The sequence below is a fragment of the Pelodiscus sinensis genome, chromosome 3 (assembly GCF_052426305.1).
Source record: "Pelodiscus sinensis isolate ZL-2025 chromosome 3, ASM5242630v1, whole genome shotgun sequence".
NCBI lineage: Eukaryota > Metazoa > Chordata > Testudines > Trionychidae > Pelodiscus > Pelodiscus sinensis.
The window spans coordinates 60578557-60593890 of NC_143054.1; positions in this window are offsets into that span (position 1 = coordinate 60578557).

Here is a 15334-nt window from a genome sequence, read left to right on the forward strand (position 1 = left end):
CTGAAACAATAGACACTGTTGTAGGATGATTTCCCAAGATAAATTAAAAGAATTCTTCCCTAGTGAAGCCCTCCCATCAACATAGTGCTATCTATACCAGGAGTTTAATTGGTATAACTATGTTGCTGAGCAACGTAGTTATACCTACAAAGCCTTAGGTGTAGTAGAAGCAGGTGTGATCATAGAAAGAATGACTGGAAAATAAAATACCTCTGTTTAATAAAAACATCTAGAAAATAGAAAAATTATACTGTAAGCCAAACATCTCTAATGTCAGAGATGTGACTCAAATCCAGAACAATAGCAGAAGTCCATACGTACCAAAAGAAAGTCAGAAAAAATTTACTAAAATGCCTTCTAATCCTCCTTCCCCCCACACAAACACCTGTTCTAATTTGAAGGTATGTCTACACAGCATCTGGAAGCAAGCCTCCCAGCTGGGGTCACAGACTTGAGCTAGTAGGTCTTATGCTAATCTCTAAGGGCATGTCTACACTGCAGAGAAGACTGACCCTCTGGAAGTTGATCTTCTAGTGTTTGATTTAGCGGGTCTAGTGTAGACCCCCAAATTGAATGCTGAGGGCAGCCCCTGCCAGCATCTGTTACTCCTCATCCTGTGAGGAATAAAGGAAGCCAAAAGTAGCATATGCTCCTGCCGGCCTCCCACAGTGAAGACTCTGTGGTGGCTCATCTTAAAGTAAGCTGAGTCCAGCTACATATTTTGCATAGCTGGATGCCTCACCTTTAGCTGATCTGCTTGGTCTAGTGTAGACCTAGGCTAAAATAGCTATGCAGATGGTCTCTTTGGGATGTGACATAGGCTGGAGCTTAGGCTCTAAGCCAAGGGAGAGGGCTGGGCTTGAGAACTTGTTCTCCATCCCAAACCATGTCATAAAATCACAGTCTATGTAGCTGTTTTAGAGCACTGACACTAGCCCTGCTAGCCATGTCTGTGAGCTGGCTATGAAGCTCACTTCTAGAGACTGCATAGTTATTAGATACAAATATAAGATGTATATTTTGGCCATGGAGGTTTTTTTCCTGAAACTTAAAGTGAAGTCACTATTTCAAAATACATTTCTCCAGTTAATCTGGAAGAAGTGCCAGCTGGAAATAATACAGTCACTTCACACCTTTAACATTGTGACAATGTACAATTCATTTCATACAGGCTGCTGAATATCAGCCAGATGGTATCTACCTTATTTGCTACCAATTTATGCCTCAATCAGACAAGGGGCTTGGCTACTAACTCATCTCTTAAATTGTGCTGAAAAGGGTGAAACAACATCATGCATGTGCACTATGTACAATTGGTTTCAGGTTATCTGGGCTGTACTAATCTTACCCCATACTGCAATGCCCAAGAATGCTTTCACTAAGGAGGCTTGATCTACATCTGAAATGTAGATCTATCTAACTACATCACCCAGGACCATGAAAAGTTTTGTATCCTGATACCCATAGTTAGGGCAATCTAACACCCATGTAGATGCAGCTAGGTGAGAATGGGCATGTTCTTCCATCAAGGTGGATTGCTTCCCTCAATGGAAAACTACATTAATCAGTATAGGAAGTGATGTAGCTGTGGTGCAGTAGCAGTTCTAGCATACACATGTCCTGTGCCTTCTATATGTCAATGTAATTCTCAAACTAAGGCTATGTCTGCAATTTGAGCTAGGAATATCAGCCCCTCTGTGTGTACATATACTCACATTGGTTCTCATTAAGCTAGTGTGAGTGTATACAGAAGGGAAGCTGCAGTAGCTCTTCAAGCAGCAGCGAAAACGACCAGTTTCGGATGACCTGGCAAAATCTCCCGCCTCTGCAGCTACCAATGCTGCTACAGCTACACTGCTTTTTATACATGCCCTAGCTCCAAGGGAGTTAGCATGAACCTGTGTACACAATCCAGGGGATCACACCCCTCGCTTGTAGCCTAGACACAGTCCAACACTCCTGAAAAGTGTGCTGGGCAGGCCATTGGGTAGATAAGATGAGTCATAAAAGATGTGGACCATTTAAAAAAAAAGGTAACAAAGCAAGTTTTTAAATAAAATGAGGCCAGCTGCTATAATCCAGCATCACCCCACTGATGTTAACGGAGCTGGCTGACTCATACCAACTGAGAATCTTGCCTAGTAATTTTAAATCTCTTTTCTGATTTTCTTTTTGTGATCTTCCCAGAAGAAATTTCACCCAAGGATGAAATGTGGCATGTGTAATATTAGGAGAATTGGTTTCTTTTGGAGGAAATTAAGGAAACTGTTGAAAAAAATGACACTTTCCTTAAGGGGAAGTTGCCACACACAACTTCAGAAACATCCCAGAGAGGCAGTTCCAGGATTTGCAAACAGTGTGACTGCACATAGGTGTTCCCTTGCCCATAGTGCTTCTTGGCTGTCGTTAGGACATGTGACAAAGTATTTTTTTTCTTTTTAAAATAGGAATAAAATAGAAGGAATAACAGCAGTGGGAGACCAGTAAGAGAAGGGGGAGGAGGAGCGGGCAGGAGCTCACTGAAATGGGCAAGAGGAGAAGAGAATTGAAGAAACATGTGCCTCAAAATATCTAATATCTTGTGTTTGCCTCTGTTTAGATCAGTAGCAGATTTTGGAGCACAGCTGGTCAGTTTTTCATTAAAGAAGAAATCAAAGATGAAGAGTCAGAATCAAATTTAACTGATTTCTGTGACTAGTTTATTTATACTCTAAAGACCAGGCTTTGGAGAATGGTAGTCACAAACACAGGCAAGCAATCCTCTTGTTAAGGAATTGCAGCCTCAAAAATTGACTACTTATGGGTATGTCTACACTACCTCCCTATGCATACCGAACTTGCTAATGAAGCCCGGGATTTGAATTTCCCGGGCTTCATTAGCATAAAGCCGGCGCCGCCATTTTTAAAAGCCGGCTAGTGCGAACCCCGTGCCGCGCGGCTACACGCGGCACGGACTAGATAGTTCGGATTAGGCTTCTAATCCGAACTATCTGTACGCCTCGTGGAACGTAGGCTTCTAATTCCTCGTGGAATTAGGCTTCTAATCCGAACTATCTGTACGCCTCGTGGAACGAGGTGTACAGATAGTTCGGATTAAGAAGCCTAATCCGAACTATCTAGTCCGTGCCGCGTGTAGCCGCGCGGCACGGGGTTCGCACTAGCCGGCTTTTAAAAATGGCGGCGCCGGCTTTATGCTAATGAAGCCCGGGAAATTCAAATCCCGGGCTTCATTAGCAAGTTCGGTATGCATACATTACCCCCCTAGTTCGAACTGGGGGGTAGTGTAGACATACCCTCTGAGAGAATGAGGGAGAAAGCAAACTCTCCTGCTATTTTCAACAGCACCCTAAAAGAATCTAATAAAACTAAACGACACCTAACACTCATATAGCATTTCTCATGGACTATGAAAAATGCCTTGTGATGCTGTGTCGCACCACCATTTGCAGATCCTTGGTAAAAAATATTCCCCTCTTCAGAGTGCTCCATTAGGACTACTTCACAAACATCTGCAACTGGAAAAATGCTTGGGAAAACCACTATGCTATTGTTAGGTACAATATTTCTTTCCCCTTTCCTGTACCTCAGCTTATTTCTCTGCTGGGTACAGACCAGAGTTTAACCTTTTGGGGAGAGACTTTTATGTATTTCTGTATAGAGAGAGAAATCTCCAAGGGTATGTCTACACAGCAGCATTATTTTGGAATAACTGTTATTTCAGAATAACAAAGAGCACGTCTACATAGCAAGCCATTACTATGAAATAATGGCGAGCTGGAGGACATCTTACTCCAACTTCTGTTACCTTCATTTCACAAGGAGTAAGAAAAGTCGAAGGAAGAGTGTTCTTTCTTTGATTTCCTGTTGCATAGATGGTGTCAAAAGCTGAGTTAAGCTATTTTGACTTCAGCTACGTAATTGACATAGCTGAAGTTGTGTAGCTTAATTTGACTTTTGCCCTGCTGTGTAGACATACCCCATGAACAAAAGTGACACAAAATATGTAAAGGAAAACTATGAACTGAATCAATGTGTGTGCATTTGTACACATAACATATGTACATATCTACAATCATGAACCTACAATTCATGAAACAACTATGAAGATTGGGAATAACATTTTCAAAGACCACACATTCAGGGGTTTCTTCCTCAGGGCTCTTCAGTTTCAGTCTCTGCTGTATGGTGTCCAGATTCTATAAGGCTTGCAAGCTCCAAGGCTGAGAAACAAGTAGTAGCCTCACAATCTCCTTCATACTTACCTTGGCTATGTCTACACTGCACAGTTATTTTAGAATAATCTATTCCAGAATAGTTATTCTGAAATAGTTTATTTCGAAATAGCACATCTACACTGCAGGGAAGCCTCAAAATTAGTCTGAGGCAGGCTTCCCTAGTGTAGATGTGCTGTCTCAATTTAGAGCTCCAGGAGGAATAAGTTAGAATGGCCCTGGTGAGGGGCTATTTCAAAATAGCAGCAGTGGAGCATCTACACACACCTTATTTCGAAATGGCTATTTCAGAATAGGCATTCTTCTTCATAGAATGAGGTTTACAGAAGCCAGAATAAGCCGTCCGTTATTTCAAAATAACGGAATTGCCGTGTAGACGGTCCCATAGTTATTTTGGAATAACTGCTGTTGTCCAAAATAACTTTGCTGTGTAGACACACCCCTTGAGTCTCTGTAAGGACAGTCTGCAAATTCTACTGCCTGCAGCAAATTCTGATCTTCTTCTCTATTGGGAAGAATGAGTTTGAAATCAAAATCCAACAAACTGGAAATGTCTTGGAACACAATCTTTACAGCAGATTCTTATGGTCCATATGCACCTTGGAGTTTTACAGTCTAGTTCTCTCACCTTCTGATTACAGACTCTTCTCCCTCCCCTTGAGTTTCTATTCTTGAGGTTCCATTCTCAGAGAGGAATTCGGGCATTTCCTGCCAGACCACTTGCCCATAAAGGAAAGCAGCCAATTAGCTTCAAACAGATAATGAATGGGGGAAGGAGGGAGAGGGAGACTGAGCTTGTATATGAACCATGGTAGTAGAGGAAGCGGCATCTACTACTTCACTTCCTGGATTCTTTAGTAATCTCCCAGGGGAGTCTAAGGGACCTGGGAAGCTGAGTAGCAGATACCACCTTCTCAGTTGCCTGGGAGCCAGCATGCTGCATCATAAAGAAGTGAAAACTTTCTGTGGAACACCACTCCCAGCAGGGCGGGGAAGAGGTGAACAGCCCAGACATCCAATGGCAAAGTTGGTGGCATCTGCACCAGGGGAAGCTTAGGCTATGTCTAGACTGCAGGCTTCTTTTGGAAGAACATTTTTCAGAAGAGATCTTCCAAAAAAAATTCTTCCGAAAGAGAGCATCCAAACACAAAAGCGCATCAGAAAAGCAATCTGTTTTCAATCACTGTGGTAATTTTTAAGAGATACCTCTTGGATCACTTCAAACACATACACTGAAGTGAGTTACTTGATACAGTTGATAAATAGGAGTAAGAAGTTATTGCCCAAGGAGCATAGATGTGTTAGAAAAGAATAGTGCACTGTCTTCAATGGTAGACAATACTGAAAAGGATGGAGAAGTAGGAACACATGAATAATGTAGCAGAAACAAATAATAATTTCTCTAAGGCGGTGTGGGTTTTCAGACTAAACTGAAAACAAAAACCCGTGAGTTTTCAGGCCTTAAACTATATGTTCATGATCTTCCAAATAAATTCTAACCTTCCACCCACTTCATAGTTTCAACAAAGTTATTCTAACAGGTTACTATCTTATTGGGTGGTTATTTTTAGTCAACAAAACAGGAGCACTTCTTTCCTTAATCAAATACAGTTTTTCATTACCTGGCCAGTGGGATAAGCCATATTCTTTGTTCTCAAACATCCTTCTTCTAGTTTCATATAATTATCCCTTGTACATGGAGCAAGGGCTAGTTGGAAGCAAGTTTACGGAAAATAGATCTATGTCGTATACAGATTCCCTCTGCAATATTATAGCATTGGTTATCGATAGTGCTGGATAATTTATTGTTTTGTTGTTGGTGCCTGGCACTCTGTGGTAATGAGATGTGTCCTGTTATTTCAGTGGCCTTTTCTGTTTTTTAAAGCACTTTCAATACTGTGTACTGTAAGTCACTGAATAATTGTCATTGTCACTCTGTGACTTGACTATATTGTCGCTGCCACAGAATGCTAATTACTGAATGGACTACAGTTAAAGGGACTCAGAAAGGAAAAGGAGTCAATTAAAGGAGACAGATGGTTATCGGTAGGCTATTTTTTGTTTATTGAAAGAAGCTCATACTAATTAGGTGAAAAAGTGGTCAGACAGTTCTAGTTCAACTTTTTTAGTTCAGCTCTCATCTCTAGACCATTTTAGAAGTGAGTGTTAATGGAACAGCAATTGATTCTGCTGAATTTGAAAAGCTGAATTAAAGAAGCAGAAATGGGATGTGCTTGAAAAGGGGGCCAACATTTTAAAAAAATGTATCAGTTGCCTTAGATAATGGCTTACGTAATAAAATACTCCAGGTCAGATTCTCATATTGTGACAACTGATGTAGTTCTATTAATGTTAATGAATCTGTGGCTATTTGCATCAATGGGAATCTGGCTCAGTAACTCAATGTTTGTGGTATGCAAGTTATACTGAATATATAATACTCAAAGGGGTATGGAGACAACCTCTTCTATTTATCTAAATTAAAACTGGCAGATTTTTAAGGCTGAGTGCTGTAATCCTACACTTTAAGGTTGAGTGTATGCTTTTTAAATGAGAGGAGACTGTTTAGCTCATTCAGCATATTCTCTTTAGTTACTAGAGATGGGTAAACTTTCTACAAGGGAAAATATTTGTTGTAATTAACACTTTTTCTGGTTGTAAATTGTTCTTGAAGAAACAATGATTTCTTTAAATGTTACTGAAATTAATCATCTATTTTGTGGGAATGTATTTCACCACAAAGACTGAAAACACATACTTTGTAAGAATTGCTTACATTTCACAATTCAAGAAGTTTTAACTGGCTACATAGTGTTGTTTGGGGAAGAGGGATTACGGGAGGGTTTAGTTAGAGCTCTGTTCAGACACAAAAATGTGGATGTGTATTCGATCCATGATCTGAAAAGATGGTAACAATACAACCATATTACATAAACCACAAATATAAAGTAAATATTGGTAGATTTGCAGGGTTCTAGTTGTAGTATGCTTCTGTCCCTTGACTAAATGAGTACAATCCTAGGAATCTGGTTCCAGGTGTAAATACTCACAATTACTAATTTAAAATTCCTTTCAGCAACTAATCTCCACTACCTGCTTAAATTGTGCTGTTTTCTGCCAGTAAAATTGTTACAGGATTCACAGAGTATGCATTTAAAAAGGGAACAGATACAATTACAGCTCAATTTCTTTAAAAATCTGACTCCAAAAATTTGTTACCATATTCATTTAGTTCTAGTGAAGAGGTTGCATTTCTCTGACAAATGTTGATTCCAGATCAGTAATTTGTGAATTTAGCATTTTAGGAAAGTTTTATAAACATCATGTATGTCTGAAAAGGACATTGGTTTAAATCATTTCAGAAAAAGGACAGTATTTCATTTTTAACTGTGATGTGAATAAGTAGGTTAGTGAAGATTGAATGTTGTTTTGACTACAAACCCTCCCATGGCTTTGTTGTCAGTTACTGTAATCATCAATTATTATAAGCTCTTCCTCTTTGGCTTTTATGCCTCTCATTTCATTCTTTTCCAAATCATCCAAAATTCTGCAGATGAAATAATTTTTCTCTTCAATTACTGAGGCTGCACAACGGCTCTTTTTCAAACCCTTCACCGGCTTTCTTTCGTCTTCTGCCAATCTTATTCTTTACCTTCAAAGCAAAACTCAGCTCCTGGAAAGTATCTACGTTTCTTCCCTCCTATACTCACTTCTGGTTCTTTTATTGAGCCCAAATGTGTCTCCTGTTACCTCTCCTTACAGTGTTTTCACATGTTCCAGTCATTTGAAAGAGTGTCTCCTCTTCTTGTACACTCCTCTTACATATTTTAAAATCTGCTTCTTGAATGACAGCATGCTACCCTACCTCTGACCTGTTTTATCTCCATCATAAATAGATTGTAAATCAGCTCCTTGAGAAAAGATTGCATCTTGTTTCTGCAGTGTCTTACAGAAGAGATACTAAATATGCTTCCTAGACTCTCAATGTGATCTGGGGACCCTTGGATGCCAAATAGCAGAGGGTATAAGAGATACATAGAAATTTGCTGATTTGTTGATGCTGATTACCATGGCCAGGTATTTACGTGGTAGTTCACCAAAGATCTCTACCAAGAGTCAGAATTTTTCAGGTCATCCTAATTATTGTGAAATGTAGGTTTGGATATTTGAGAAGTTATACCTCTGTCTTGAAAATTATGTCTTTACGGATGTAAAGTTAAGACAAGACAGGTCACCAAAGATAATAAACATGGTCCCGTCAGGTAGGAGGAGAGAGACCCATATCTGGCTTTGTCCACTTCACAATGGTGGCCTGAGTGAGCTGAGTGCTAGGGGCTAAAGTTGGCCAAAAAGGAGAACACGTGGAGAAAAACTAGCAAGGGGATCCAGTTTATGAGTAAAGGCAATCTGTAGCATGACCATAGGGCCTGCAAGGTCTAGAGTGGAATGCTTGTGTTGTCAGTGGCATCAGGGAGCTAACCTCCAGGAGACAAAGACAAGGCTTGCTGATGCAAAGAACAGACGTAAATGAGCTGTCTTTTAACCCTTGAGTACCTCCAGGAAGCATCACACTCACCTTTGGAATTGACTCCTCTTGGCAACTGAGTCTATTCACCTTTGTGACAGACTACAAGCGGCATTTACTTTTCTTAGTGTTATTCTTTTGAGGGATTTGGCTGCAGATTTTTTTCACCTAAGTTAGATTAGAGATAGGTACTTTGTACTTCTTTGCTATAGTTAATTCCCCAGAGCCCCAAGCAATTTTAAAATGTGGGAGGAATGTTGAGATTTCCATGAGGGCAAGAAAGGCCCTTTTAAATCTTACTGACAGAAAAAGTGGGCTGTATTTCTGGCCATACTAGCCCGTGCTAGCTGTTTGTATTCACTCCTGATCCAAATAAAAATGATAACTGCCTTTCACCTCAGCCTCTCTCCCAAGGGATTTCCATGACCAAGGGCTTTTAACAAGAGTCCATGTTGGGTTTTTGACATACTGCACTGTGTAATGATGCCCCTTGTTATACTATGTTTTTAGGCTGTAGGATCAACATTTGAGGCAGAGAGTTTTAGCTGTTTGCTGAGTAACAAGGCATATACTGATGCCAAAGTATCACCACTTTTACCACGGTACCTGAAATTTTGCAGAACGTTGTATCTGACCATCAGCTTTCCAAATATGAGGAAAGCTGATGGTCAGTGGAACATGTGTGCCTATTATCTGTCACTGAGGAATACAACCATAAATCAAGAGGTGATATGACCATTAGTCAGTCCTAAGGATCAATTGATAGTCATTTTTTTATCACCTGACTAAGTTCATGCTGCTAGAATGATTGCCAGTGGTCACTTATTTTCATTTTGCGATAATCTTGACTTTATATTTAATTTGTAAAACTCTGAAGAACTGAAGCTTTTTTGAGATTCAGAAATACTCAGTTGACATTTCCAGAGCAAGGCAGAAGATAGAAACAACTGTGGAAGCAAGGATGTTTTCTTCCACACAACCGATGTACAGTATTGTCTATTTACACACTCATAAATGAATGCAGGTGACTTTGAATCTTATTAAAATATGTAAGATTCATTTTGTCAAAATGCTAATGAATTATAGGTTGGTATATGGTATTGAAGCAGGCTTCAAATCTTATGAAATGCTATGGTGGGCTGGTCACCACTGTTTTAAAGGAACTTGGGAAGCATGTACTGCAGACAGACCTACAAGACTATTTCTGGAGTCTACTGTTATAACATGGAGATCACAGGTGCTGGATCTAGAAGTGTTGGGATGGTGGGGGTGCTGCAACAATCCCTGCCATTAAGTGGTTTCCACTATATACAGGATTTCCAATTTAGTTCAAGAGCACCCCACCCACTATAATAATTGTTCCAGCACCCCTGATGGGGATGGCGGGAACATCACTTATCCATTACAAAGTAATGCCATAGGCATATATAGAGAGAGAGCACAGGGAGTTCTCTTGTTTGCTGTCTCCAGAAGAAAGCCAGTGCAAAGGGGCGAGGAAGAATTATGGGTAAGATCTTGTCAATCTCCTTCCACCCAGTGGGGAGGGAGGGAATAATCTGCCTCAGGAATTATACTAGGAAGACAAGATGTGGATGGTGATATTTTACGGGACCAATGTCTTATCAAGAGAGACAAACTAATAAACTTAAACCCCTCCAGCTCATTATTAACAATCTACAACCTGTCCTGGAAAATGACCCCTCACTCTCACAGGCCTTGGGGGTATAGGCCAATCCTTGCCTACAGACACCCCCCTAACCTGAAACAAATTATTTCTAGCAGCCAGGCAGCACACCTCCATCATACTCACCCAGGAACCCATCCCTGCAATCAACTTTGGTGCCAACTCTGTCCACACATCTGTGCGCAACATCATCCCAGGACTTAACCATGTTAGCCACCACATCAGAGGCTCTTATAACTGCATATCTACCAAAGTGATCTTCTCCATCAAGTGCCAGCAATGCCCCTCTGCCATGTATACTGGTCAAACTGGACAGCCTCTATGACACAAATCAGATTTTCAAAATGGTAACACTCATAAACCTGTTGGGGAACATTTCATATGCCAGGGTACTCTGATGGATCTAAAAGTGACTTTTTTATTACAAAGCAATTTAAAAAGCCAACTTGAGAGAGAAACTCCAGAACTTGGTTTCATTTACAAGTTTGAAACCTGGAATCAAGGTCTGAACAAAGACCTGAACTGGATGGGCTGCTACATTTCACAACCTAGTGACATGAAAAGTTAAACATCGAGTATTTAGGGCCCACTCTATTAGTCTAATTTATCATGGACACTCTAATTGACAATATTTTCCCCCAATTTTTTCCTTCTCTTTCCCTCCCCGTGCCCTCTCTTTCTCTGCTATTTATTTGTACCCTGGACCCCTTAACTCCATTCATCTGAAGAAGTGGCTTGTGCCCACGAAAGATCATAATACCATCTATGTTTTTTGTTAGTCTCTATGGTGCTATAGAAGTAGTTATTGTTTTTAAAGTTGCTTTCAGTATCCTGCACATGGAAATCAAGGGAAAATGTTTGGTCAGACTTGATTTTTATGACAATTTGAAGTTCACATTATAGCCAAACAAAAGATCAGTAAATCATTTTTAAAAATATTTTTTCTCATTGAAAGTGCAGTGGTTATATTTTCATTGTGGTATTTTAATTACTTGGGCAATGTTAAGACTTTTTCCAGGTTCCAGTGCTATTTATTCCAGTAAGCTGGAACAATATTAAAATGGAACATTTTCTTTTTATTAAATCTCCTTAGCACATTGGCAGTTTTTAATTAATTCCCTCTGCAGTCTCCTTGGAATTGTAAATGCTATATAAAGAAGAGTATAGTTATGTACCTGTAAGACACTGCATGTCTACATTGTGTTTTCCCTTTCTGCCCTGGGATTGGTGTTCATATACTGAGCAAGGTATCTACCACATGTTAGGGAATAAAGCTGTTTTTCTTTGCTGTCAGATCTGCTAAAACAGAACACATCCCATTTGAAAGAGAACAGACTATCTGTTTCTTTAAATAAGAAACAGATATTCTGGGAAATTTTCATGGCAGATTTTCAGTGTTTGTATTCAGCAAATGGAAACCGATTATAAATGGCATAGCATCCTAATGAGTTGCAGTGGGTATATTCAAATGACAGGACTAAATCAATCCATTTTTATGCTGTCGTTTTTCCAGCAGCACCACACTGCCAAAATGGATCAAGTAATGTATACTTTGCATGGTCTCTTTTAAGTACAGGAACTATCCGTCCTTGATTACTAGTCTAATTAATGTATTACCTAAAAATGATCTCTTTGCAGTTTTCAGTCTCTAGATCCTGGTGTGTTTTTTGTTTGTTTGTTTTTTTCTGTTTCCTGAAAATGTTACAGAAAACTTGAAAAATGAACCAAGAGGCACCCTTCTGCCACTGCTGCTTGCAAGCTTAAAGCTACTCCTTCACTCAGAGTTTGACAGAGTGCTTTAGCAGTGGACCAGATCAGACCACTTACTAATAATGTCCAGTGTATTTGCCTTTGTTGGATGTGAGCTGAATGTTGCCCTGACTGACAGCTTTTGAGCTGGAGCTTGTGAGCTTATTTTTCCAGTAACTGAATTTCCAGACAAGAACTCTCTCCAGCTCTGTTCCTGATTTTTTACTTTGAGACTAACAATAAGGAGAAGGCATATTTTTGAATTTTTGCAAGTTGTTTTAAGATAAATCTTTATTTTGTAAATATACATTCCTGTTAAATGAAAATCTGACACATAACCTTATCTATGCTGTCACAGTCCACTCTAGGATAATATATGTATAAGTCACTCTCTTACTTTTCTTCTAGGCTTATACTTCCAATTTTCATGTTTCTGTGCGTGAAGTTGATGCAATGTTTGATATACGGCTAAAAAATGAAATCATAAATGTGTCTGACAAAAAAAAAATCACCATCTGCCATGAGTAGAACATGCCTCAGTGAATTAAACTAGAAAGAGTTCTGTGCTTTAGGAATAATGTCAAGCTGCTCCTGATAACAAGTCAATGTGCAACAGTATAGTTCTGAGCAATCAACAACCCCAATTTGAGACGAGAAAAACCCCATGTGCTCAAAAATACTGTTTCTACATTTCCAATCCAAAGCTTTCAAAGATTTCAAGCATGATTAGGCCTACTTCTTATTTTACAAGAAAAAGCACTGAACTTTGGCAAGATAGGGAAGGAAGAAATAAATGATGATAAAGCCATTGGAAGATCTCCATTTTAACAATAGCCCTTTGGAAAGTACAAGGTAAAATGTGGTTTTCCTCTTCTCTGTCAGTTTATACAATACAGGTCCCCATACGTCTATGTCATTAGAGGTAAATCGCAGGTGAATGAGGACCCTGAAATGTCCTGCCCGATTTCTGACCTTTCTTTGGCAAATTTTTAACACAGTAGAAATTGACCTGTGCTAAATAAGTTTGGAAAGATTCAGGTTTTTCTGGACACTGAGAAACTCGGAGGCCTGCATATACTATTGTGAAATGTTGCCTCTAATTTTTTCCATCTGGCTGAGTCTAGACTGGCCAGTGTTTCTGGAAAATCAGCCGCTTTTCCGGAAAAACTTGCCAGCTGTCTACACTGGCCACTTGAATTTCCTCAAAATCACTGAGGATATGTCTACACTACAGCACTAATTTCAACAAATTAGTTCGAATTAGTTAATTCGAACTAAGCTAATTTGAATTAGCGCATCTAGACTTAAAAACTAGTTCGAATTAGCATTTTCCTAATTCGAACTAGCATGTCCACACTGAGTGGACCCTGAACCGAGGTTAAGGATGGCCGGAAGCAATGCCGGCAGGGCATCAGATTAGGACATAGAGCGTGGAGCTGCTCTCTCAGGCTAGCCGAGGGCTGTGCTTAAAGGGACCCGACCCCCACCCCGGACAGACAGTTATCAGGGGTTCCATGCTCGCTTGTCTAACTCGATGAGGGATAGCAAAGCAGTCCTGGCTTGGAGTGCCCTGAGTGCCCATACTCGGCACATCACAGCACTCGGCCATCAGACCGGCTGCACTTGCCGCAGGCTGCCAACCGGAGCAGGGGGGTGTCAATCAAGGGGCTTCAGGACAGTTTCCACCCTGAGGAGCCCACAGAGCCAGCCCAGTCCTCCCCATCTGGGGCTCGTACACCATTCATCTCTCACCTCCTTCCACTTATCCCTTCCTAGCCCCCCTTCCTGATGTACAAAATAAAGGACACGTGTTCAAATATAGAAAGTCTCTTTATTGAACAAAACTTGGGGAGACTGGGAAAAGGAGGTGGGAGAGGGGAAGAGAGAGGGTGGGAGAGGGGAGGGAAACTAAAATGGTCAGGAGTTTGGAACAGGTCCCATATGAAGAGAGTCTAAAGAGACTGGGACTTCTCAGCTTAGAAAAGAGGAGACCAAGGGTAGATATGATAGAGGTCTATAAAAGCATGAGTGGTGTAGAGAGGGTGCATAAAGAAAAGTTCTTCATTAGTTCCCATAATAGAAGGACTAAAGGACACCAAATGAAATGAATGGGTAGCAGGCTTCAAACTAAAAACAGAAAGTTCTTCTTCATAAAGCAAATAGTCAACCTGTGGATCTCCTTGCTGCAGGAGGCTGTGAAGGCTAGAACTATAACAGAGTTTAAAGAGAAGTGAGATAAAGTCATGGAGGTTGGGTCCATGGAGTGGTATTAGCCAGGGGGTAGAAATGGTGTCCCTGGCCTCTGTTTGTGGAAGGCTGGAGATGGATGGCACGAGACAAATGGCTTGGTCATTGTCTTCGGTCCATCCCCTCCAGGGTCTCTAGTATTGGCCACTGTCGGCAGACAGGCTACTGGGCTAGATGGACCTTTGGTCTGACCCAGTATGGCCATTCTAAGCTCAGGGCTCAGGGTCGGGGGTCTCAGTGGACCACCTTGATTTTCATGCACACCTGCTCCTGGATGGCCAGGCTGGCAGCTCTCCTGCCCTAGACGGCCACTTTCCTGTGCCTAGTGCAGAGGTCATGGATGAGGTCCACGATGTCTGCACTAGACCAGGTGGGCGCCCGCCTCTTGCGGACCTGGGCAGGCTCCCGGGAGGTGCCAGTTTGGTCCCAGGAAGAGGGGGAGGGCTGGGTGGCAGCGGGTGGCTGGCTTAAGCCGTGCCAGGTGCAGGGTGTGCTGGCTGGGTGCTGGCAGGCTTGCACCTGGAACGGGCACCGTAGCCAGCCCGTGCCCCTTTCAGGGCTCCGGGGCTGGGAGGGGGGCAGTAGAGTGTCCCTGGTGTTGGCCAGAGTGGCCACCAGGGAAACCTGGGGAGGGCTAGCCTCCCACTAGTTCAAATTAAGGGTCTACACAGCCCTTAATTCGAACTAGTAAATTTGAACTATGCTTAATCCTCATGGAATGAGGATTACCTAGTTCGAACTAAGCGCTCCCTTAGTTCGAATTAAGTTCGAACTAGCGGTTTGTATGTGTAGCGCCTATCAAAGTTAATTCGAACTAACAGATGTTAGATGTTAGTTCGAATTAACTTTGTAGTGTAGACATTCCCTGACTTCCTACTGTAAGAAATCAGTGCTTTT